The following is a 24631-nucleotide window of genomic DNA, read 5'->3' as shown; positions in this document are numbered from 1 at the left end:
AAGTGCATCATGATTTAATTTAAGGAGCACCGGGCTCTCACCTGTGCAATTTGTAAAGGTAGATGGGCGGTAGGAAGGAAGCTAGGAAGATAGAAGGACAATGGGAAAAAGGGCCTAGGCCACGGTCGGCCATGTAAAAAAGGGGATAAGGGGATGACCGCCTAAAAGGGATTTAGGGTTTTGTATATAAAGTTGAAAAGTGAATGAGAAGCTCATTCTTGTGTGTGGCCAAAAGTGAGTCTCCTATTATTATTATTATTATTATTCTTATTGCTTGCTTGAGCTTGTGCTTGAGAGAGGGAGTGTGAGAGTGTGAGGGAGTGTGTGTGTGAGGGTGAGGGACCGGGGAGGAGAAGCTCTCCATCTTCCCCTCTCTTCTTCTCTTCTCTTGTCTTACTCGCGGCTATGGAGCTTGGAGCATGGAGCTTGAGGATGGAGCTTGCACTTGGATCATGGAGCTACCGCAGTGCGCGGGAGAGGAGGTAACTCGATCGGCATGGAGGTAAGCTCACTACACCCGTAGATATGGATGGCGTGTTGACTATGTGAGAGGTAGCCATTAGTGCTTGGCTTGGAACGTTTGAACAATAAGCGGTCCGTGGGTCTTGGCGGTTGAGCGAAAGCTCCCACATGCATACATACAGTTGGTAAACTGTAGACTGTTAGTGACCAGCAACTTATTCAGTACCAAAACTGAGTCGTATACATGTCATACATGTCCCAAACCTTCATAAACATCTGCTAATACATGTAGCAGTCTAGATATAAGCACACAGGCACAAATCAGTGCATAACCAGCAAGTACAAGTGTCAAATATCTTGTTCATAGATTGCAATCAACAAATACTCGGTGAAACCAAGTCTTTTCAGCTCCAAAACAGCCCCAAATCATGTCATACATTCACCTAGAAGTGTTAGGGTCAATACATGAGCATTTGGGTAGTCATAGTCATCCTGTCTTCAACGACCAATGGCATGGAAACATGAACTATTTATAACCAGCCAATACAATATGACTGCACTAATTTCTAGCTTCAAAATTTTGCATTCAACTCCCTTCTTGATCCACAAGACATCTGCAAGCTATATGCAAAGTCATCTAGTACATAGTACTATCAAAGTCATCTAACATTCCAAGACCATTAAGTGATTGCTTCTCATAGATTCATGACAGTTCTCAACCTGTCACAAGCTCTCATATCAGAGTACTTTGATCACAAATTGCAGCTCCAATGCACATGAGCAAGTACATATGTCTTTCAAGAAAATGCCTATGCTTCAGTGATGGCCAAAGTACATGTCATATGACTTCAATGCATCAACCAAGGTCAAGTATATGCTGCCCTATCATTGTTAACAGCAGGTCTTCACTGTTTTCCAGATCTATATATCACTGTTACAACTCACACATGAGCTCCCATCAGTGCATTTGCTTAGAACCTTTGAGCACCTCCCCAAGGGCATAATCAAGCATTCTATCACTTAGAATGCAACCAATGTGTTGATTTGTGGGCAATGGAGCTTTGGCGCAGTCACGCAGGTCTGTAATCTTGTTTCCAGCAGCACGTGATGAGGGTAATGATGATGACTAGGCACTCTATTGTGCTCAATGAAGTCTTACAAGTCTCCCCAACAAGCAATTGCGAGCATTTCATCCAATGAAGACCACAAACTTACAATGCATACCTTCAAGAAAACAATGGCAGCCTACTTGACCTTTGACAAAACTGAGTCTTCAACTTTTGTAGGTCTTCTTCAGCTTCTCCTTCTCTTGAGAGTCCATCAAATTGAGCTTTGATACCATATTCAGAGAGGGAGAGACAGACAAAGAGTGGAGCAGACTCAAGAGCCTTCAGGCTCATGTTCATTCTTCTTCATTATTCCACACTTTGTCTTTAAAAAAACAAAGTAAGAGTAAGTGTTACTCTAGGTCTAACTTGACCAATACTCGACTAAGGTTAGATTAACACTACACTGACTTATTCAGTGACACACACATGAACATTTGTATCTAGCTGGAGCGGTCTGTCACACATGACATAAATAAGGACGGGGAAATACAGGGAGCTTGATTTCTAATAGACTATGGACTACATATCTTTCTAAACCACTCTCCATGAGCAGTCATGTGGTTAGAGGTATCTAAGTTTCCCCAAAACATACATCATTCTTAGATAAACCATTAGCAATTAACTTGTAATCTACATACAAGCCAATACTAGGTGCACTACAACAAAAGACATGCTTCCTTTTTTACTAGCTGCACAATAATAATTGTAATCTACAATTTGTATGTACATGCTCTCTATTTCTATAACCTAGTAAACACATGAAACCTTACAACTTCAAAATCTATAACCTTTCTATCAAGCATAGATGAATCTCCAGCAACATAACTAGAAATAGTTTTTTACCAACTTGCAAGGCCAGAATAGAGACCAAAATGACTAAAATATAGCAAAATATGCTTTGATAAGACCTGAAGGGCTTTGCTGTAGTGTATGCCCTACTCTTCGTGCTCACCCAGTTTCATTATAATCAAAGTCTGCAACAACACCAGCCTCAAGAGCCTTTGACAATAGTTATATTCCAAGGCAAATCGAATAAGATGGAAGAGCCTTGTACTTGTTGCTTGCTTTCACATTTGTTGCCTTTATCTCAATCTTTTATTGAGCTTTGTGCAATCTGAGTAGCTCTAATACTATGAAAATACAAAGGAGGAGAGAGGTGAAGCAAGCAAGAGCACACAGACACAATGGACACTTGAGCACATAGAGAGGGTTGAAATCTTTGTCTTCTTCTTTCATACAAATGATTTAGTCCACAACATGATAAAATACTAATATAAAAGTACTGAAATTTATATACATGTAGTTACCAAGTGTGAATCTGCTAAGGATAGGTGAGGTGGCAAAATGAATGTTCTATAACTAAGAGTGGACTATGTGGGTGTAGTCCAATTGTAGAATCACTAGCATACCCTCCATGTCAATCACCTAATTTGGGAGTGAGTAAAATCCTCCCACATCACCAAGGCATGTAGTAGATGCCAGCTCATGTGGAACTTGACATCTCAACACAAGATCAAATGCTAGGCTATCTATACAAGAGGGGATGAACAATCGTTGTGATCACAAGTTATGATTCAATGTCTTGCTTGCATACGATCTTTAAACCAAGGCTTATAATGGGGTAGTATTTTGATGTGGATTGATCAAAAGTATCCATAAACCTAGGAGGAGGATGATATTTGGATGCTATATAGCTTGTTGTTTGAGCACTCTTTTCAACCGGTCAGAAAAAAGAGAATAAGAGACCCTACTAGATCAAAACATAATGATTTGGGAGGACTCTTCCTTCCTTACACAAGGGATTTGCTAAAAGAGGTCATGATAGGGAAGGAGGGCATGGAGAAAAAGTACCAAAGAAGGCTTGTATAAATTAAGAAGTTTTTAGTGTTTCTAGAGGGTGGGTATTAAGGGAAGCCAAAGTTGATACCATTAAAGTCAAACCAAGTTAAGAATCATGGCGCGTGCGCGCGCACGCACACACACACACACACGCACGCACGCACACACGCACGCACACACACATACACACATGGGGGGAAGGGGAGTGAGAAAGATCACGAAGTGGAGGCTGAAGCTGGTTGCCCTAGGCATATAAGAGGAAATTGTGGGCATAGAGTGTGGAAATGAGTTATAGAAGGTCTAAACATCTTCCATGAGGAGCAATAAATAGATCAAAGTAATGTCTATGATGGTAGAGTTGGTTATCAAGTTTGAAAACTACGATTGTGATGACATTCATTATAGCATGGCTCTACATATAATTAGTAGATTATAGTTAAGGCACAATGGGTATCATACTCCTATGTATTTATGGGAAATATAATACCTTTATGAGTAGTTGGCTACAGTTGGATGGTTTGCAAGAAAAAAATTTGTCGTAAAATTGCATTAATGATGCACAATGAGGGTTTCACCTTATAGATGAGCTTTGAGATGAGACCTTCCATATCCCATTTGATGCTATACTTTGGAAGTCACATCAAATTTTTACTGGCACATACAATGGAAAGGACTATATAATGAATAAAATGCTTGAGTACAATATGAAAAGGTTTGAAAATGGTAGAGAACACAAGTATATTATAGCACAAAGGTTAAGGATGTGGATCTTCACTCCTTGGAATATGATAATATACAAAATGTCACCAACAACCTAGGCAAGATGCAAGATGCTAGAAGTGATAGTTAAATCCATAATTGCAATGACATTGTAGAAGCTTTTAAGAAAATAACCCTTCTTAGGTGGGTGTTGGACTATTGATAGGGATGACCCTCCCACACTTTCCTTGTGAAGTCAATTCAAAATTCCCATGTCCAACTAAGTTTTTTGTGTCCCAAAGGGAGACTAGATGGTGTTGCATATGGATTAAGAGTTTTGGTCAACTGCTAAAGGACTCCTCTGGGCTTTAGAAGGGGCACCTCATACATGGTGGTGGAGTAATGGTTAAGATAGGAGAATCAAATAATAAAAGAAACTAAATGAAGTTAACAAAATAAGTTTGAATTGAATTTTTGATATTGATAGCCATTGATTTCTTGGTGCATACACAGAATATAAGAGAAAAGGAGGCTACCTGATTGAGAAAGACCTTTCCCTTTTGACATGCCAAGTGGCCCATGGCTGGGATGATTATTCATACTAGGAAGACTCGTTTAATGGATAATAGATTTAGTCCATCAAATGTTTTATTACCACCTCTAGGCAATTTGTATATGCTTGACTTTTGACCGTGGAGTTGGATATGCATAAGAATCTATACACACCAAAATCTTCAACTCTAATATGAGTTATCGAGAGTCTGCTCGATGGAAAGATTAAAGATTGTTAGCATGTACTACTTGTAAGCTTCATACAAGGATTGATTTCTTGATCATGATAATGAATTGGTGTGTGACATTATGGGTTGATCCAAAAAGTACAAAGGAAGTATGTGGCCATTGCTCTACAAACCCTATGTTCAAAACTCAATGTTGGGGTTACTCCAAAGTACAAGAGAAATATGTTATTTGCCATACCTAAAGAAGTTGCCAACTTATAAGGACATAGATTCCAACCATTTCTACCGAAAAAAAACTTATGAGATGATACCCTAGATGGCTTAGAGCTTGATAGACGATTTTGTAAACCATTGTTGCACTAATAATGGGAACCCTTATTATTCTTACGGTTAGCTGATGATATTTGGGTAGTGGGTAAATAGCATTTTAGAATATTCTCCATGGACCAAAAAGAATGTAATGTGACCTCTTCATAAGTAATCTAGACCACATTGAAAATCTCAAAGTGGATGGAGGAACTAAAGATACTTCATTGTTTCTTATTCAAGAATTAAACAACCAATGACATTGTGACCATTAACATAGAGAGAATGACCTTTCAAGGTGGGGTATATGATTAAGTCACCTAAGTCTTAGCCCATGATTGTATCCGCTTACATGGGAGACATTCCTGAAATAATTACTCCATGATAAAATACCCCCCTTTACCAACAACATGTAAAGTCTTGAAAATAATGGAAATCTCCTACATGTGCACCATTGCCATTACATGAAGTTCATGATTAAAACTCTCTTGTATTTTGAGACCAGAGTATTGACCTATGTAGTACTAACCAGAATCGCTAAGGCTTGAGAATGGATAATAACTATAAGAAATTCCTTCTGAAGAAAAATCCACTAAGAAATTTAATGGAGAAGGGACCAAGGTTGAACAAGATATGGAAACCTGGATTGAAGCCATAGATGATTACTTTGGGACTACCAAAGCCATTGCTGCAAATCAATCCATGATGATTGCACACATATCTTCACATTATCACTTTTTTCTTTGTTATTTTTTTCCTAGACTTCCATGTCTAGGACGAAACAACGCCGCATAAATTTTATATTAAAGAGATTTCAAGCTAGATGTTGAGGCTCCTTTAGATGTTGGTGACTCTAAATCTCCTTTAAATGTGGATGAAGCTTCACCTCTTTCAAATTGTGGTGAACATTCAACTCTCTCAATTGATGTAGCTTCAAAGCTTCCTATTACTAAAAGGAAAAGGAGGTCCATATGGTTTCTCAAAGATCAACTAATCATCTTCTCATTTCTAGGATAGCATTTATCAAGGTTATGAAGGAAATTGTTGGTAGGTTGTCTAGGGTGTCCAAAATGGAAGGGATTGAAAAAAGGGGAAAATTTCAACTATTATGTGTCTATAGGAGATAACATACATTGCTCAATATTATGCATTATTCAAATGATCCTATCCTACCATCTCAAAGCTAAATACAATGTAGTCTAGGCCCTTTGTGATCTGCTCCAAACCATACCATTGCACTTTATCTATCGATTTTTGTACTCTCTTGCTCTTCTCTCTTAGGATCTTAGAGTTTGATACAATGCAATCTAGGCTTTCAAGAGTTGCTTCCCCCTCCCCTCCCCCCCTCCCCCCAATCACATTGTATTAACCACTTTTCGTGCTCTCTCTCTTTTATCATGTCATCTTAGAGTTGATGCAATAGGAGTGAGGCTGTTTGTGAGCCCCCTTAACCGCATCATATCCACCTTTGTTGTTTGCCTCTTTTGTACGGGTCTTTGTAGCCTTAATCATGCAAGAAGGCACAAGTTCTATGTTGGAATCTTGTCATGAAGAATTTAGAGAAAGAAAAAGACCCTCTAGCAACATGAGACTTTAAAAGAGGCTTCATAGATGATTCTTCAACCACTTCTATAAGCTCTCCAACATGTGCAAAAAAATCAAAGAGAACCCCCTTCTCTAAAGACCTTTGGCTTCTCTTAGGTTACAAAAATCACTCCCTTAGAGAGGCTTCTTTAACTTCTTATTCACAACAATATTAACTTATCATTTACCAAATGCTAGAGACATGTTGAATCTTGAATGGGACTTTTTGCAAAGAGAATTATGTTGAGTTTCAACAAGTAATAGGGCCTTTTGTGCAGGTGGATTCATTCATATATTTATACCATATAACTTGCTAATATCTGGATGAAACGTGGACAAAAGGCCCTATTACTTGTTGAGTTTCAACAAGTTATCTGGATGAAACGTGGACGGTCGGCTCCCTTGTTCCTCATGCCTACATGAATGGTTTCTCACTTGATTTCTTTCCCTTGGAAATTATTCTTCTTTTCTTCTTCTTCTTGGCCTATTGTAGAGTTCACCCAAGCTCTAGTTGCTATTTCACAACGTGACCTCTACTATTATTTCTATTTCCACTGCCTCTTCCTAGTATTTGGATGAAACAACATGGACGGTTGGATCCCTTGTTCTCCATGGCTGCATGAATGGTTTCTCCCTTGATTTCTTTCCTTGGGTAAATACTCTTCTTCTAATTAGTCTACCATAGAGTACACCCAACCTCTAGTGTTGTTTCTATTTCCATTGCCTCTTCCAGATGTTTGATTTGGATTAAGGTTTTGAGAAAAATTTGTGTAGTTAGCTCTCAAGTGTCTAATCTCTCTAAATTAGCAGAACTACTTTGCTTAGCCCTCTTAGGTCCCAAGTAGTATTACCCACTTGTTAGTTTTAGCATTGTTTATATGGGCACATATGAGGGAATCTCGAAGGGTTGTGGGCCCTATCGACTTGAGACAAGTATCGAGAGAAGGATTTAGAACTTGGCAAAACCTCACAATCTATTGATTTGTCATCATCCTTTGATAGCTTCTTTAATTTTATCCAATGTATGGGAAGCTTCGGTAATCCCATTATCTCAACACCATTGGTTTCAGAAGAGTTTAACCTCATTGGTGAGAGAGATATCAATCAGGTGTGATATGTGTAAGGGGGATTCGACTCACCTTTGAGTTGCCTTATTGCACTATATTGATCACATCATATCGATCTCTAATATGGGATGACAAAAAAGCAAGACAGTATAGAAATCAATCAATATGCTGTCATGGCGAGGGTTAAAGCAACTCTTAAAGAGCTTGGATTGCATTGTATTGAACTCTAAGATTTTATTCATGAATGATGCATATATTACTACTACTCATATACACTTGATCACTTTAATAAATAGGGACTTTAGTTCATGAGTAGGACTAGATACATGCTCAACAAATTTTTGAAGCCTTTCCCACTACTAATGCCAATGCCTTTCAAATCCTTAACATTCCTCAATATTTGACAAGGAAAGAAAAGGAGGTCAAGGTTGAGGATGTGATCCATGAGTACACAAGGTCTATAATTAAAAAGAAGAGTATTTATGATGAGAAGGTCAAATACGTCCTTAAAACAATGAAAAATATTCACAAGAAGAAAATTGAGGCACTTTCTCCAATGAACTATTGGAGGATGGACAGTATGTATAGTTAGATGCTAGTGAAGATGTGTCTTATTCCAAAGAAAGGGTTATCTAAGTATATCTCCCAAGGACAAGAGCATGTTTGAGAAAAGAGAGATCCAATTATCTAATTTAACAGTATATTGTTGCATTAGGTAAATACTCTTACCTATCTCTAATGCTTTGATGACCTACTTACAGATTGTTTTTCCAATATCAACTTGTGTGTAGGGCATACATTGCTCCTTTTAGCAATGATATCTTGAGGATTATATTTGTCATTGATCTACTTCTCTTAGTGGATCCATTTTCAAAAACAAGATCATATGTTGCAAATTTTTTCAATATATATAGTAACCTAACAAGCTATCATAATTGTCTTATGATGAAGGTGCATATTACTTAGTAGTAAACTTTCTTAAATACTTTATTTTCTTACTATGTGTTGGCTATTGTCTTGCTTTGGAGAGAGAGAACCTTGGAGCCCAATTTACATTGATGTTTTTTCTAGAGAGGTCATATTTTAGTGAATTCTCTATCTAGAGTATGTGACTAGGCGCTAAACTATTATATACATCCATTTCTTGTTCTTTTATCTTATAAATAGATTCTCATTTATTGATTTTGCTAATAGATCTTAACTTGCAAAGACTTTTTACAACCTACATAGAGGTGTATGAGTGCATCGATGATTGTAATAAGCCCTTCCAAGTGTCTAAACCAAGAGATCCTACTACATAGTGACACACAAAATTGTGGATGGAAAGTGATGCAAATTTTTATAAGACAATAATTGCAAAGTTGTTAAACATAGATGGAGTTGAGCATAAGCTTACCTATCTTTTGTTGCATCATTGGAAATACCTTTATTGTGCGATCTATGCTTTGCTACAATGTAAAGAATATCAAGTCATATATGTGGACTAAGTAAATCCACATGTTCCAATTTTTGTAGGGCAATAAGTGGTGGATTAAGTATAGATATACTTAATCAAATTTTTGTAGTACAATAGATGCAAAGTTGTTAAACATAGATGGAGTGAGTGTAAGCTTACCTATCTTTTGTTGCATCATTGGAAATACCTTTATTGTGCGATCTATGCTTTGCTACAATGTAAAGAATACCGAGTCGTATATGTGGTGGATGAAGTATTCATGTATGGGATGGGTGCATAAATATACCAATACATGTATCCATGGATAGGTTATGCTACACTCATTATATATAGTTACATATCTATACATAAAATACTACATGTATTTATCTTATATATGTAAAATCAACCAACCAAAATAGCCAAAAAAAATTATATTGTAACAACAAGAACATTAAGCAAGCTTTCATTGTCAAGTTTTTGCTTTTCCTCCAGCTAAACCTGCACACAAATTAGTACATGTGTAAATGCACATTTATCTACATTGTAAAATTAGAGGATCGGGTTTTCCTGCTGACATAACAAAGAGGCATTACATTATTGCTCTTTTGGAATACAATTGCAGGGTTCCCCTTTAAAAACAATGTAAAAGATTAGATGACCAGCACCAAACAATGTAAAAGATTAAAGGACCACCAAACAAAAAGTTTGAACTCTATGAAACAAAAAACATTTTTTTTATTCTTATACAAAATGCACATCTTTTCATAAACATGTTATATCCACTTGTCTAATAAAAAACTTTACTACCCTTCCCACAATTTTATGGATCAGTACAACATTATGCTCAAGCTATTAAAATACAATAACAACTCCACTCAACTTATATGTGTGTAGCTCTTCATAACAAGCACATGCATAAACAAATACACATATATTATTACACACATGCACGCATTTACAGATGAATACAATTTTAGATATAGACATACACATCAATCTTAGATAGTTTGTTTACATTCACTTGTACATACCAGCAAACATATGCACAGAAAACATCCCACCCAAACATAAATATCCCAATCAAACATTTCTGCACCATAGAAAGTTATGAAAGTAATAAGTGCAATACATACAAACCTATCCACCAAAACATTCCAATCAAACAAGTCTACATTACAGAACCTAAGTTATGAAAGTACTACCAGCAAATATACTTCAATTAATTCTTTCAGAACCATTGAAACTAAAGGGAGCCCTAGACATGGCTAACAACATAACGAAAAAGCAACAAGTGGATGCCTTACTGGAAACTTTTGAGGAATTCTCCACTCTCTTGGGTTCACTGATTAGCAGGCACAAGACTTAGTTGCTGTATGTTGTGCTAGATGATCCACCCGGGTGGCTGGAGGGATATAGTTTTAGGCTTATTAAGAAAGGGGAGACTTTCACGTACTTGGGATGTCATCTTGGATTAGGCCTTACACAACTGCAAAAATTCCAATGGTTCTTTCAGAGGATGAAGGCTAAGGTAAGCAACTCGGCAAATGGCACTTACTCCTTTGGAGGGAAGGTGGTGCTACTAGGCTCAATGCTTGTTTCTAGCATTGTTTTCATTGCCTCATTCCTGGCCTTCTCAGCGACATGCTGGGTGAGCTTAGAAAAGATGTTCAGGTTTTTTATGTGGCACAATTAGAAGAGGCAACGATGGCACTCTATTTCGTAGGATATAATCACCTCAACCAAAAAGGAAGGGGGCTCGGGCATTGATTCCTTGAAAGAAAAAGCATCACGCCTTCCTCGTAGGATGATGAGCAGGCTGTCCAGTTCCCAGCCGTGAGCAAGTATAGCTTGATAGTTTATTGTCAGCTCTAAGCTACCAGCAGGCAAGTGGACTAAGCTTACTAGAAGGACATACTTGTCTCCAAAGGACCGATGATTAGATTTCAAGGCTCAGAAGCATTACAAGCAATAGTTCACAGCTGGAAGTCCATCATTAACGAGCTTGAGTGGTGTGGCCATCAAGAGGGCAAAGGTGACCCAAGTCTGTGTTGCAATCCATATGGCTAGTTGACAGTGCCTATCAAGATAAAACTATCTAAAAGCATGCATGATGAAGGTTTGAGAAGATGGAAGGGCATTCGGGAGCCCACCCAATTGTGATTCCTAGCTATTGATGAGTGCCAGTCGAAGTTTCTACTAAATGATGAAGAGAAGCATTAGTTGTCACTGGTAGTGATGCTAAAGGAGGACTGGCCAAATTCCTTTAGGATGTTTCCACTCAGTCCAATGAGGTGCTTTAGAACCGAGAAGGGGAAAATGCTCTGAGAGTGCTGTAAAAAAGAGGATTTCAATATTCATAATGTTAGATCGATTGTGAAGGTGCAGGAATACTGGAAGAGGTATCACCCAGAACACACTTCAGAACCTGGAGGGGTGGGTTAGATTGATTTGGTCCAGTAAACCCTCCAAACGCTTGAATCTTGTTTAATGAAAGACAATCATGAATAAATGGCCCCCTAGGAGAGAATCTCCAAGTTTTCTAATGTTTCTCTGCTCTAGAGATGTGTAGAAGGAATAAAGAAACGATCAAGCACCTTTTTGGGACTACATTGAGGTTAAAGGTGTCTAGAACACCATAGTTGAGTGGGTGGATAAGGCAGGACTTCAGTATAGAATTGATGCTAAGGTTGCTCTATTTGGTGGTAATGGACAACTCCAAGAAGCATAGGCATCACATCAGAATGTGATAAGGGCTATTTGGTCTCATAGAACCCCCAAGTCTTTTGGAAGAATTGATAAATATAGACCTTGAAGTGTCTCCTTTTGTAAATCCGAAGTTTTATCCATTTTGAAAGGCTTAGGTAGAAGGACATCTAGCTATAGAGCCCTTTACAAGGTGTCAAAGAGCAGTAACTGATACTTAGTTATAGCCGTCTCCTTTTTTTGGATGATGTAAATATTATTTCATTGATACATATCACATTATAAAAAAAAAAGCGGCAGTCACAAAAAGAAAACCCAAACATTATGCGCAACATGCTTTCAAAGTAAGCATGCGTGTACAAGCAGCTTTCTGAACCTGTGCATGAAAACATTATAGTTGAAAGGACAACAATCTTTGTGTACTGAAGCATAACAAATACACAACTTCCACCACAATCTTTTAAATATAAACCTACAACCCAACTAATAAAGCCCTTAACAATCTATTTAGCCCTTAACATCCCACACGTTCAACCTCTCGATTTGGAAACATCGTACTACCTGCACACATCCACACTCAACATAGAAAAAACATCTAGCCACTGCCCAAGTTAGTTAAAATCCCCAATTTTCATGTACATATAAATGCATCCATATGAGACTCCCTTTTGAAAGCCTGGACATATGAGAATAAACCAGAGTAATACTACCCCACAAGCTCAAGCACTAATCTTCATGCAGGGATGAAAGCAAAAGCACAGCAAACCAAGAAGCTTGACCTTACAAGCACCTTTGGAACATGACACACAACCAGAGATTGTTCAAGACACACCCCCAAGCTCCTAGTCTTCACAAACAGCATAACACAAATTCTACAAAATGCAAGCACACATTCTCTCTCTTTTTTTCGTGATATGTACACATTCTCTTTGTCACACACACACACACACACACACACACACAGCAGCAGCAGCAGCACAACAAAAAAGTCTCTTAAAAGACAAAGAGCAGCAGTAGGCAGTTTGAAGTAGCACTACCATGCAATCACCCCCATTAAGGAAGGTCTTGCACACATTCAGCCACATATGCAACCCCCATTTTATTACAGGTGCATTAGCTCCTCCCCTTGTTAGCAGTTTTGGGCACCTCCACTAGGACTGAGCAGGCATCTAGGGCAGCAGCATGGGTACCAGGACCAGTTGGACAGCAGTGTGATGGGCAGGAGATTGTACAGGCAGCAGCAAGACACCTCGGACAGCAGGCAGGTCCGCTCAGACTGCTATTCCACTGTCTCTTTCTCTCTCTCTCTCTCTCTCTCTCTCTCTCTCTCTCTCTCTACCACCAGTACTCAAAGGAACAATTGGGAAAGGTTGTCCCATTTGTGGAGTTGGGAGATCCAATGTTCATTGGAGTGAAGGGGAAGCATGCAAGAGTTGGGTATTTTGATCTGGAAGAGAAGATAAAGGTCATGAAGCAGACCAAGTCATTAGTGGGGACATCAGTGTGGATATCAGATGAACTGACACCATAACTCAAGAATAGAGTAGCAAAACTTAGCAAAGTTAGAGAAGCCAGGACGGAAGGGAAGTGGGCAGTTTACAGAGGAGGGAAAGCTATCATTAGAGAATTCCTTGTGAAAGCCCCTGACAAAGGGACAATTCTTCAGTTTTAATATCTCGTCGCTAATGGATCATTTGAAATGTAGTGGCAACTCTTATGAGTCATAAGAGTTCTTTAAGCTCTCAAATTTTGCTTTCTCTTTTTATTTTGCTTTTGCTCATATGGCAATGACCCAAAGTGGACCTCCCGTGGATGTTAATATGACTCTCTCTATCTCTCTCTCTCTCTCTCTCTCTCTCTCTGTCTATCTATCTGTCTGTCTCTTTGGGTCGTGACATGGAAGTGTCGGGCAGGTCTGATGTGCTGGTCTGACATGGAAGTGATGGGCTGGTCTGACGTGCTACTCTCTCTCTCTCTCTCTCTCTCTCTCTCTCTCTCTCTCTCTCATGTTGTGACATGGAAGTGATGGGAAGGTCATGACAGTTTAGGGGCAGGGAATAGACAGCCCTGAGGTGGCATGTGATGCTGGTCATGGCATGGAAGTGATATTAATGGTCTGATGTAACGCTAATGCTGGTCTGACGTGGTGGCATGATGCTGGTCTTATTGACGATGCTGGAATGATGTGTCGTTAATGCTGGTCTGATGTGAAGTTTTTAGACCTGGCGGGATCGACTGCAGGCAATACTGGTCATGTTGCAGTGAGAGACAAATACTGTGTACACTCTGAGAGATGAATGCTGTGTACACTCTGAGACAAATGCTGTGTACACTCTGAGAGATGAATGCTCTGAGCTCTGAATGCCTGGATGCGATACGGGATGCCTAAACTAAAGGAGACCTGTTATGGATATTGCTTGAAAATGCAGTAAATGCAGATATATAAACAACTTGGGATGCCATATTTCTGACTGCTAAAACTTGGAACATACCTGTGGATACAGTGTAGAAACTGTTAGTTCAATGAATGCAACAGTACATACATCTTTGTGTAAAATCTGATGTCACAGTGAATGCAGTATTTGTACATAAACTATGAATACAATGGTTATGCATTGGATACTGTCATGCCAGTAATGCAGTCCTGTATACTCTGCGGTCTGACATTGTGAGACAAGTTCTGAATATATTTAATGCAGTGAAGGCAAGGGGGACTTGTGAAATAATTTGGTAAGGGGAGTAGGAAAACCCTGAAAATTGCAGAAATCAAAAACATTGCTCTGATTTGATGTGTACAAAATCAAATCTGAGTAGCCTTGCACACTGTGTGAATCCAATTAACAATGGGGATGGATGATGCAGACAAATGTAAAAATCGAGCCATGGAAAAAGAATATTTAGGAGATGAATCTGATTAAGAACTATCACAACCAGCCATGGAAGCAATGTTCCACACCCCTTCTAAGGACACACAGTACAAGACGTATGGCCATAGGGCCCATGATGACTGGACCTTCTCCCCAGGATCTGAGAGGCATGGAGAGGCCTCACGCACCATGAATGAAAAGAAGTATGAAGAAATTCATCTAATGATTCCTCTAAACTACAAATTATGAGACAGGAGTTGGAAAAAGAAATGCGAGAGCAGGTTGGGGCTGAACTAATGGCTAGACCAGAAGGCAGAAATGCAAGATATACAGATAAAGATTAAGAATGAATTGCAAGCACAAATGCTGTTTGAAATTCACATGCTCAAAGCTGAAATGCAAAAAGTGGCAGAGGCTCAAAAATACTCATCATGTGCTTGACTTTCCCTCATCCAATTGAAGTTGGAGCTCTTGTTGCTCTTTGATAGCTTGAGCATTATCCTATTTGATTTCTTCACACAGGCTTTTGAGAGTGGACACACTCCCACATGTATGACATTATCTTGCTAGGTTGGTTTCAACAATTAGTGATTGATTTAATGGATTGCTTAAGTAGAGATGTGGCTTGCAAATCTGAAATCTTGGAATTGAGGAAAGAATTGAACACATTTAAGAAAAAAGAAATAAATGTGCAAGAAGAACTACAAAAAGAGAGAGGCACTAAAGGCATGTGAAAGGGAGGTTCACTCATGGCGGCAGAAGTTGCAAAGAAAACACATAAGCAGATAGAAGAGGCCAATTGAGGTAGAAAAAAAGAATAAAGGAACATCAGTGAACAAGACTGAGGTACTGAATGCTACCTTGGAAGAAGAGGCCAAGAGCCGAGCTAGGGTACTGCATGTGTGGGTAGTAGGATGGGAGGAGAAGAGCAGCCCATAGGAAGATGCTAAGACACTTGCCAAAAAAATTGGGGCTTCAAATGTGCCTATAGTTAGTGCTGGGAGAGTACGGAAAGAGGACTCTTAAGTCAAAAGCTTAAATCCTTTGCTTTGGGAACATAGAGAAAAAAAAGGCCTTCCTCTCTAAGAGGAGAGTACTCAAAGGTGAGAAGATTTATTTGGATGAGGATCTTACCCCAACATAGATAGCACATTGCAAAGAACACATGCCTTAAGTATTGGAAGCCCACAAAGAGGAAAAATGGGTTGTTTATAGGGGTGGATGGGTCATCATCACTGATAGAAGGACCACATGACAGTATAAGGCCTATAAGGCACTTAGGATGTCAGTATGGAAATCTGATGAAGCCCCACGCTTGGTTACTTTGAAGATAGCTTCCGAAATGTAGACATAGCCATGTACACAAAAACACACCAATGTAAAGGTAGCCAATTACCAGAGGTGTAGGGCTACATGTGGAAAAGTGCATTTTGTCTACCAGCTAGAAAACCGGGAAGCACTAGGGATTCAAGAGGTGTAGCCATACTATACTAGGAAAACCTGAAAAGGATGGTGCAGGTAATGAAGAGAGATAATGATGCACAATACTTATGGATTAGGATACATGCAAGAAGACTATCGAATATATTCATTGCAATATGCTACTTTCCTCTTACAAGCTCAACCTATGCCACAGGAGATGGGTCTCCCTTTGATGTACTCTATGAGGATATTATGAGATATGCTACCGTTGGGAACATATTATTAGTGGGAGATTTCAATGCATGCATTGGAGATGGACAATTTGACCTTTATATCCATGATAATGCCATGTTCAAAGAGATTGATATAGATGATATAGGCCTATATAGGAGAGCCTAGGATAAAGACGTGAGTACCTATGGGACACATCTATTGGCTTTGGGAAGTGCACATAGACTAGCCATCTTTAACGGTCTACCACAATGGTCAGGATCTGACACTTAGAGATGTTGAAATCACAAAGGAGGGGCAAGTATTGTGGATTTCTTGATAGGCTCACCGGCATTGATACTAGACATCCAAAACATTAAGGTATCTAAAAGACCAATTGGCATAGCAACAAATCATGCTATCTTGACTTTTGTGCTCTCTTGTGGACATGAAACATGGAACACCACACCTCTCTAAACATCCCAAAAATCACTTTGAGCAGATTATTAGAGGAATGTATAAGGGACTTAGCAGAAGCCATACATAGATCAACCATGTATGCATTTCCACACACCTTGCCTGACCTACACTCTCTACTGCTCCCCAAAATAGCTGGTTTCATGATGAGTGTAGAGTCACTCAGGCTCGTGCTTACAGAGAGAAGTGGAGCTAGGCACTCGGACACATCGTCAAGCAAGGATATTCTTCAAACACCTTTTGCAAAAGAAGAAGCAACACTACTTGGCGAAAGCACAAGTAGATATATATCAGTTCTTTTTGGGACATGATAGCAAGAATGCATGGAAGATGTTTCATGAAAAACAGCCCCCCATATAGATTACATCAGCAGATGCTTGGCTTAACTATGGAAGACAGCTAAATGATGTGCCAGGACAGCCACCTATGCAGCCCACACATGCCTATAGGCCAACAAGGTGGTCTTTCTTCACCTGAAAATTGGTCAGGCATACAATTTATAGATTAAAAAATGGGAGGGCATAGGATGAGGATGGGCTAGTGGCATAACATTTCTCATATGCTTATGACGTACTAACACCTATACTAGCAATATGTTCAATAGAGTTGTATGAGAGGGCTTTCCTACGAGCTGGTCAAACAATACTATTCCACTCTTTAAGAGTGGTGATCCTTTGATCCCTAGCAACTACAAGATTATCATGATCGGCCATACCTTGGCCAAGATATATGGATCTATATTGGAACATAAACTCAGTGAGTGGGCTAATCTACCAATACCCTCTTTCAAATCATGGTGATCTGGTACTATACAATTATCAATATACAATGAAAATGACTCATCATAGTACATATAACAATGGCACTCAAATAGAACCATGGATACCCCAAGCAATGAGTGGCCATCCCACCACCATGGTGCCTCCAAGAAAACTTAATGTCAATGATGATCATACTAACCCCTAAATATAGAGAAGAATCACGCAACTCTCTATGTCTATCCACAATGCCTCTTGAGTAGTATACATGACCATCCTATCATCAATGCCTTTGAGCATGTGACCATGGATTCCCCACCTTTGGCCAAATTGCCAAAGTGTCCCCTTCATTGCGTATGGAGCTCGCATCTGTCCAACAGGCTATGACAGATGAAACTCCATTGATGGGGGGGGGGTATGTGTGAACTCTTGCAAGTACACACAAACCGAAAGATTGATAATGATAAGTGAGATACAAGTACATGTGATAGGGCTTGAATATATACGTAAAGCTATGTAGCTACCTTGACCCTTATTTAATGCTAAGTGGTGTAAAAGGTGTTCACATCTAAACACACACTTCTACACACAACACGAGGATAAATAAAGCTAACAAACCTCCCTTTGGGTCATGGGTGATTGAACCCGTGACACAAAACATACAAAAAAGGAAAAGAGAAGGAAGAGGCGGTGGATAATCTAATGAAATAATGCTGAAAAAGGAGATACATAAAAGAGAGAGGTGCAACATGGGGATTTTCATGACATGGTGCACTGTGAGAAGCTCAAGGACCCAAGGTAAGACATGGTTCAAAGGTGCATGTATATGAGTCAGGCTAATCAAAAGCAAGCATGGCTCAGAGGCATTGGGCACATGACCAAAGGCCAAATACATGGGTATAGCTTTCGAGAATTCAGAGGTCGCATAGGAAGTGGTTACAATTCCCCCTGAAATATAGCTCCTTGTGAATCAGAAGAAAAGGAAAGGAATACAACTTGTTTTGGATAAAAATCCAGGTAGAGGACCCCACACAATTATTTAACATTTTTATGTCAGAAAGGTCATAACACATGCATGAGCATGGCCATTGTCTAATTCCAATCATATAAAATTTTACTATTTTTTAAATTACTTTTTAAATTTTAACTTGTTATTACAATTTTTTTTTTTTTGAGTTTTAACAGGATTAAAATCCCCCCTCGATGTTGATGAGCTCTAGGACGATGCAACCCATGTTGACCACTTACAACAGCATCGCCAAACACTAGACGCTTGGTGGGCCATTTTTTGACTAATGTTGAAGGGAGCACTCGGCTGGTCTTGAATATGTTGATGGAAGTTCCAGTTTGATGGCTACGGGCTCAAACATGAAAAGCCCCAACATTTGATAAAGAAATTTATAGAAATTTTGCTTCAAGTTGAAAATCTGTAAATTGCATGCAAACTGCCCCTTAGAAGCCAATGTGTGAACTTAACTAATTAAAGTTTAATTGAAAGTTTTAATTTTAAGCTCATCTTTGGATGATGGGCTGTGCTTGTGACAGGGATAGATCTGACGGGCTGCACATTAACATGGGCAGTTTGACATGATGTGGCACTGGACAAGCGATGCAGAATCTACGACCCAAGTCAACACAACAGCGACACATGTATAGTAGATGCACCATTGGGCAAGCGATTGAGATAGATGTCAGTCAGGGCAGACGTCAATCAAGGCAATCAAGGAAAACTTGTGCACGGGCATCGGGGGGTAAGAAGAATCAACAATCATCCGATGTCAATCGGCTACCATTTTAGGGCACCTGCACAATAGGTACAATGGAGACACTAGCTACACGCTCGTGGGGACTTCTTTTTCCTCCTCTTCTTATTCTTCTACTACTTCCTTTGAGGGCACTGCACAGTGGACAGCTAGTAGCCAACAAGAAAAATGGCCACACGAAGAGAACCAGCAGAGTATTACGCAGCCATGAGGGAAGCTGTAGTTGAATCTGCTCTGATACTACTGTTGGGTGTGGAGCTTGCATGTGTCCAGCAGAGTATGGCGGATGGAACTCCATGGAGGTGTGCGCTTGTGTGTGTGCATGAGAGAGAGAGAGAGAGAGAACTCTTGCAAGTACACACAAATTGAAAGATAGATTGATAATGATAAGTGAGATATAAGTGATAGGTCTTGAATATATAGGCTAAGTTGTGCAACTCAAGTCCAACAAGCAATGGCGGATGGAACTCCATGGAGAGAGAGAGAGAGAGAGAGAGAGAGAGGAGATGGTGAATTTTGCTGCGCGCATCCAAGGTTCTGTGCCAAAGCCACTGTTCTTGCCAAAAGCGAACTATAGAAGTGCAGTCGTGCCACACTAAAGACGGACATCTAGTGTGGAAGGAAGAAAAACAGTCGTTGAGCCGTCAGTTGTTGCTGGAAAGAGAGGATTTGCGCTGACTGATCAAGCGTGGACTGGTAGCGATGACCTTCTACCCCTTTGTTGCTTGGGTGTCTAGGCCCTAGTGCCATCTCTAGACTTCCCTGCTTTTGATGGGTGAATGTGTACACACCACTAGATTGAGCCCAAACTTCCCATGTTGATCCCCTGTCCCAGATCATTTGGCCATGCTACGCACAGAGATTCATCTGTCGTGTGCCCTTCTCTTCCTTCTATGGGGGCCCGACTATCAAACAGAGAGAGTGAGAAGGCGAGAGAGAGAGAGAGAAAAAGAGCAGACTTGTGGTCCACCAGCTTGCATTAGGGGCCATAAAGAAGTTCGTGCTCAGTATATAGTTCTGTGATGGATAATCTGCAGGTGACAAATGGTATGGATATGGCCTTTCTCAACCAGCATATAGGGAATGGGAATGACCAAGTTCCGCCGGACTCGGATAGTAATTCGTTGGCTGAGGATTCCGGGCCGTTGATCAATGGGAATGAGATAGGTAAACATCAGAAGATGTCGGTTGAAAAACCAGTATTATGCCCCCCAAATTTGCCTCAGCCAGAGGTTCATGCTTTTGGTTCACAATCTGATGGGTCTCTTCAGTTCATGCTGGCCACTGCCAATCATCTTATGTCCGATTATGTCCATGTTAATAAGAGCAAAGCTAACTCTTTACCGGATGGGGATCATATAGTTGAAGTCATGGGAACGGAACTAGTCCTACAACAGATTGTTGCTTTCCATGAGAGGGCAACCATTTTTTACTTTATGGGAAGGAATCCCTTGATCACCAAGATCCATGCCTGGTTGCAGTTCATGCTTATAAGTGTTAAACAGTGCCAAGATGATGCTTTAGGGCATGTGCATGCTCCTCTTGTTGAAGAGATTTATGATGGTCCGAAGGGGTTTTTTGAGGTTCTTTTTTATTCCTTGGAAGTGCGGGCTTTCATTATGCAATGCATTCCTTTGTTCTTGGATGGCAGCTTGTTCACATGGTCCCTTGGAGGCCCATGACCGAGTTTCAGGAGGTGTTGAGGCAGGCATGCCCAATTTGGGTGGAGGTGGTTGATTTTCCTGCACATCTTTGGAGACTCCTCCCACTGGTTTTGAGAACCCTTGGTGAAATGTGAGTGGAGCCTCGATTGGCTTCCTGCAATAGGAGCAGGGCATGCATGCTTTGGGATTCGGGGAAACCTCGCACGACTAAAATTCCTATTGAGGTTCCAAGACTGCAAACTTTGGTGTATGAGTTGAAATGGGGTACTTTTGCTAGACACTGTTTCAGATGTGGTCAATTGGGCCATTTCATTTCAAAATGTGACAAAAATCCCGAGGTTTTGTAGGGAACTATAGATACAGACGTGGATATGCAGGACCACCATCCTAAGTATATACTTTAGTAGCCACAAGCTGATCCTGAGATGCTTCACCAATATGGTCGTGATGAAGGAAAGAAGAAGGTTTCTCAAGTTGGTCTTGAGCATGCTTCGCTTGCGGTTGAGTGGAATGTGTCTCCGTGGGAGGATTCTTGGGTCTCAGTGGTTAGACGTAATGCCAGACAGGCTTCTCATTCACACCCACCACCGCACCCAATCACTCAAACCTTTCAATGCAAAGGTAAGGTGTTTTACATGAATCCTCAATCTTCATGTGTGCCGAAAGGGGATAATAAAAGGACTTACGATTCTGCTTTGTGCTTTGATGCACGGGGGAGGCTTGTGCCTCTCCTAGGGATGTTTTTCATTCACAGCAACAACATTTTCCTTCTGGTGCCTCAATTGCTGGTTTGCAAAGGGCAGACCTTGTAGATGTAATCCGAAGTGAGGTGGAGAGATTCCAAGCAGCTAAAGCTATAGACGTAAAAGGAAAAGGGAAAGCGGTGGTTTAGTAGTTTTTCTCATTTCTAATTTATCATGAGAATTGCTTTGTGGAATGTGAAAGGTATCTCTTTGAGCAGCAAGCAGTATCGGTTGTGGAAAGTTGTATTTGCTGGAAATTGGGATGTATTTTGTGATGTGGAGCATAAACAACACGCTTTGGCCGGATCTTCATATGTTTATAAGGATTATGTAGTTTTTTTTAATGGGCGAGCTCCACATAAATCTGGAGTTACGTTGGCTATAAAATCCTTACTGCAACCATCACTGGTTTCTCAAGACCCTCAAGGTCGATTTGTGATTCTAGAAATACTTTATGAGGGAGAGGTTTTATGGATGGTGGGCATGTATGCTCCTTCTACTGCAAGGGAATGTTGTCAACTTTGGGATAACCTGCACTGCCTTGCCATGGCTTGTCAAGGTTTTATCATGGATGACTTTAATGCATGTGTATATGGGGATCAGGTGACTTCTCTGCACTCAGTCATGGATGGTCCTTGGTCCTGAGTGGCAGTCTTGGGATGCCCTTGTAGCTGTGTCTTTGAAGCAGGACATGTGGTCTTGGATGTATCCATCACAATCAGGATATACCTATCGTTCTTTTCAGCATCCTAACACTTGGGCCAGATTGGATCGGATATACATTTGCCAGAGTGATTCCTTTCTTCTTGCAGCCATTGACATGTGGATGAAATGATAGCATGTCTTATCAGATCACTACCCTTTGGTCTTGGAAATGACCCACAAACCTATTCATGTATTTAAGGCTCTCCTTGCTCGGTTGCCTCTTCATTTTAATCAATCTTTTTTGCAGCAGAATCAGTTTTTGGAATGTGTTCAGCACAATTGATTGTTTCTTTTAGCTTGATGGTCCTATCTGGAGGGAGGGATGCATGGGCTGTTTTGAGGGATAATGCGCGAGAGTTATCCCGTTAGTTTGGTATTCAACATGCTTCCTCTTTATGAGCTGAATTGCAGCATGCCCAATCTTTATTGGCCCATTCCTCGTCTTTGAGTCAATCAAGGGATTCTAATCATGACTTGCTCACATGCATTGAATGGTTAAAAGGCATGGTTCATTCTCTTTAGGAAGAGAAATATGCAAAATACAAATTGCTGGCCGCCAGAGCTGAAGCTTTATACGATAATAACTATCAATCCCATCAATTCTTTACTCGTCTGCACCAGAAATATGGCTGGGAAAAAAATTGTGCGTTTAATGGATGAGCAGGGGTTTATGGTGACTGATTTTGCCTCCATGATCCGGATGAGTGTTGACTTTTATAAGACCTTGCTGGGTCCATAATAGATTTTTTTCGATGCTATGCACTTTGCTTGTTGATATATTTGCGAGTTGGTTAGTAATCAAGTTAAACCAGAATGGGTGGATTTAATGGAAGCTGATATTTCAAAAGATGAAGTGGAAGAAGTGTTGTCCCACCTACCCGGAAGGAAAAGTCCTAGCTGGGATGAGCTACCTAATGAGCTGTTTTCAGCTCATGTGGAGCAGCTTAAAGACCCATTGTGACTCGCATGTGTCCATAAGTGTGAAATTCTAGTATGATGCCATTAGACTAGAAGATTGTTGTCATTCAGTTGTTGCCCAAGGTTCCCTCTCCAACTTCTTTGAAACAATGGAGACCCATTTCTGTAATGGGTTCGTTATATAAAATCTTCTCCAAAATCACTGCCAACACATTGCAAAAAGTTTTTCCACATCTGGTTCATCCATGTCAATATGGTTTTATTAAAGGTCGAAATGTAATGCATAACATTTTAAATGTTCAACTGGGAATCGACTATGCCAAAGCTTCAGGCCAGTAAGTAGTTATGCTTCAGCTCGATATTGAGAAGTCATTTGATCATGTTAGCTAGTCTTTTTTGCGGCAATTATTGTCTACAATGGGTTTCGGTCCTCGCATGGTTTCTCTTGTTGATACCATCAGTCAGGGTGCTTTGTCTTGCATTGCTCTTAATGGAGGGATCACGGAGAAAATTTATTTATCTCAGTCTCTTACGCAAGGCTGCCCTCTTAGCCCTTTGCTATTTGCTTTGGTCACTCACCTGATGCTCTCATTGTTGGATAAGTTGGCTAATCAAGGCGAGATAGTTGGCTTGTCTCTTCCCAGTGGTACTCAACTTGTGGGACAATCTTTGGCAGATGATTCTTTTATGTTCCTTAAGGTTGATCGCACTAATGTTCATCGGGCAATGGTGGCGTGGAATCTTTTTGCATTGGCATCGGATCTTCATATCAATACTCAGAAATCTACACTACTCTTCTATATGGAGAATGATTTGCAGGCCTTGGGCAGGCATGGAATTGTGATCTCAAAGGGAAATATAACCAGACACTTGGGATATCCTGTTGGTGTGGAGGTAGCTTCCCATGCCTTATGGGATTGGATGGCCTCCCGGATTCATGACAGATTCATGTACTAGAAATCTCAAGGTTGGCCTTTACATGTCAGACTTACAATTGCTCAATGTATTATTATCAGTATGATATCGTTCTTTTTGCCACTGCTTACCAGGACTAAGAAGTCCCTTTTGTAATTGGTTCAACCTATCAGATTCATGTTGTGGAAAAAGAGAGGCAATCGTTTGGGACAGGTGTGGATTTTGTGGCAGCATGTGACTAC

At 40.2% G+C, this 24631-nt stretch overlaps 1 long non-coding RNA gene across 1 annotated transcript in view; it reads left to right on the top strand.

The window, feature by feature from the left end:
- Positions 1 to 19055, top strand: part of LOC148015506 (uncharacterized) — a 45969-nt gene extending 26914 nt beyond the window's left edge. Inside the window, exon 3 of the long non-coding RNA XR_015688467.1 lies at positions 18867 to 19055. This is a non-coding gene — a long non-coding RNA (uncharacterized LOC148015506). The remainder of the gene's footprint in view (positions 1 to 18866) is intronic.
- Positions 19056 to 24631: the final 5576 nt, after the last annotated feature.

The sequence above is a fragment of the Lygodium microphyllum genome, chromosome 24 (genome assembly GCF_053477565.2).
Source record: "Lygodium microphyllum isolate KBCC chromosome 24, Lygodium_microphyllum_v1.1.10, whole genome shotgun sequence".
Lineage (NCBI taxonomy): Eukaryota > Viridiplantae > Streptophyta > Polypodiopsida > Schizaeales > Lygodiaceae > Lygodium > Lygodium microphyllum.
This window is presented reverse-complemented; position numbering and strand designations above follow the sequence as displayed.